General features: G+C 41.1%; 1 non-coding gene across 1 annotated transcript; it reads left to right on the top strand.

The window, feature by feature from the left end:
- Window positions 1-243: 243 nt before the first annotated feature.
- LOC118489879 lies at window positions 244-350 on the top strand. Its single transcript, XR_004887892.1, has one exon. It is a non-coding gene; the product is annotated as a small nucleolar RNA R71 (small nucleolar RNA).
- The last annotated feature ends 2321 nt before the right edge of the window (window positions 351-2671 follow it).

Below are 2671 nucleotides of genomic sequence, written 5' to 3'. Positions count from 1 at the left end.
AGATAGGGCCTCGATTTGGGTTTGTAAAGAGGTGCTTTCATCCACTTTATGGGCACCCGGGGCAATAGATTTGTGCCTCGGGGTGTGTGCCATTGAAAATTGTTTTGAGCAACTTCCTCAATTTGATTATAAATTTCATTTGGGCGACGATTACCTAGGAGTCCCCCGGAGCTAGAGTCAAGTGTTTGTCTTGTGTGTGGCAACAACCCTTTATAGAAAGTGGATACTTGTTGCCAAACCACGAGGCTATGATGAGGACATTTCCTCAATAGCTCCTTGAATCTTTCCCAAGTTTCATATAAGGATTCCCCGTCCTCTTTTGAATATGTATTGATTTCCGTCATTAATTTAGCAGTTTTAGAGGGCGGGAAATATTTATATAGAAACTTTTGGGCAAGTTCATCCCAAGTGTTTACCGAACCACTTGGGAGGGTATTAAGCCAAGCCTTGGCTCGGTCTGTTAGTGAGAAAGGGAACATTTGGAGGCGGATGGCATCGTTTGATGCTCCGTTGATCCGGAAAGTATCACATATTTCCCAAAAGTTGGTAATATGTAGATGGGGATCTTCATCAGCTAAGCCATGGAAGGTTACAAAATTTTGGACCATTTGAATCAAATGCGGCCGAAGTTCGAAGTTGTTGGCATCGACATTCGGTGCATTGATAGCGGCTCCGAGATTACCTACAGTGGGCCGTAGGTAATCCATAAGGGTACGTTGATCCGCCATTGGAGGTTGGTCCCCCGAAGCTTTCTCTTGAGTTTTAGCTTTTAGTCTCTTTCTTAGAAAGCGTTTGGGTTCGTCTAGAGGTTCTTTTATGTCTTTATTAGAACTGGAGCTCATGCACTGCGTAGAAAGTTCAGGTGCTACGCCTGGGTTCTAAGTCCTACGATAAAACAAAAAGAATGTTGGTCAGGAGTCTCACCACGGCCCCGTGGTCGCTGACCACGGCCCGTGGTGGTTGTTGTAGTAATTGTTTTCTGGATCCCAGTTACTGGGAAGTTCAACATGGCCCCGTGGTGCACCACCATAGTGGTCACTCTTCTGTAACTCAGAAAACAAAAACTGCCAGTAAGGTTGCTGGGCACGGCCCCGTGTCCAATCAGGCACGGCCCGTGCTGAAGTCTGCAGAAGCTGAAAAATGAAAAAAATCCTAAAAAAATAGTAAAATAAGAAAAATGATTAGGCCAATGATTGGTGCGTATCAAGTGTAATATGTTTTTATTGATATTTTAAGCACATTTTACGCATTAGTCAGGTTTTAAATTTATAAAACACGATATTCTACTAACACTAAACACACACTTGGGCAAGTGCACCTATCGTGAGCGTAGTATAGCGTTGGTAAGATACCGAGGTCGTCGAAGGACACAAGAGCTTTTAGTACCGGTTTATCCTCAACGTCTAATCTGTGACAACCGTCAAAAATCCCGGTATCCGTACAATTTAATTAACCATGATTAGTGCTTAATGACTGTGCTGAATTACAAATGTCTGCTTCCTGCTTTCTGTATCATACTTACATGTGCATCACATATCATATTGTCACATCATTCTTACATGCAAACTTTGGTGACATAAACTATGCACAAAGCACGGTTAGCACAGTTAGCGGATAACTCAGAAAAATGCTGACGATGTTCAGTACATAGACAGACAGTGTTTTGAGACCCCGTATGGGCCAGAGATAAGGTACTACACTAGTATGGTGTGTAGGGAAGTAAGGACCGCAAAACTGCTTCACTAGGTGATAGTTTAGTGCCGGAAAGTGCCTAAAACCCACTTAAAGTGTTGAATTCAGCATTTTTCAGCAAAAATCAGCAATTTAACAGATTTGTAACATGCAAAAATATGGCAAAATGGTCCTGAATGCTTTCCTAAGAGTTGGGAATTTAAAGTGTCACAAAAGGGTACATAAAGATCACTAAATGGAATAGTTTGACACTTTAACGAACCGGTATCTAACCAAACAACCGGACCCTACCCGAAACACCAAAATTATACTAGAGACATTGTTTTAATGTTTCCAAGTTAGTTATGATCCCCGAATACCCTAACACACTGTATAACACATCATACACTTAAACACTAATCAATACACTTAAGATCTAACTATATAATCTAACTGCCCATTTAATCACAACCAAGACCCCCCTCCTCATATAGACGATCACCATGTGGCCCACACCCCAAGATTTCCCTTGATCCTACTTAATCTTCCTTGGATTCACTTTGATATCTTAGATGATCTTGATATGTACTTGGGGAACACATTACACAAGGGTTAATAGATTAACATGGTTATAAGAGGATTCTTTCACTCACACCACTCTCTCCTCCCTTTCCTCTCTTCGGCCGAGAACACCCCCCACAACCACCATCATCATTCGATCTTGTTCACCCAATCTCAAGTATACACAAGGTACTAGAAGGTGTTTAAGGTAGTGTGGAGCTTGTGGATCTTGAAGGACCTCTCCCAATAGCTTTTATCCAACACATTTGTCATCTACAACATCAAGTGTTCTTCCCTAGCCTTTGTGCTAGTAGTAAGCTTCATAATACTTGATCCTACTTCATATATTGTTGGTTAAAAGATGATATACATTGTTAATCTTGATGAACACTAAGAACATAATCTTGAAACATGAACATAAGCTTAATAACATATGAAT

This window comes from Helianthus annuus, chromosome 2, assembly GCF_002127325.2.
Source record: "Helianthus annuus cultivar XRQ/B chromosome 2, HanXRQr2.0-SUNRISE, whole genome shotgun sequence".
Classification (NCBI taxonomy): domain Eukaryota; kingdom Viridiplantae; phylum Streptophyta; class Magnoliopsida; order Asterales; family Asteraceae; genus Helianthus; species Helianthus annuus.
This window is presented reverse-complemented; position numbering and strand designations above follow the sequence as displayed.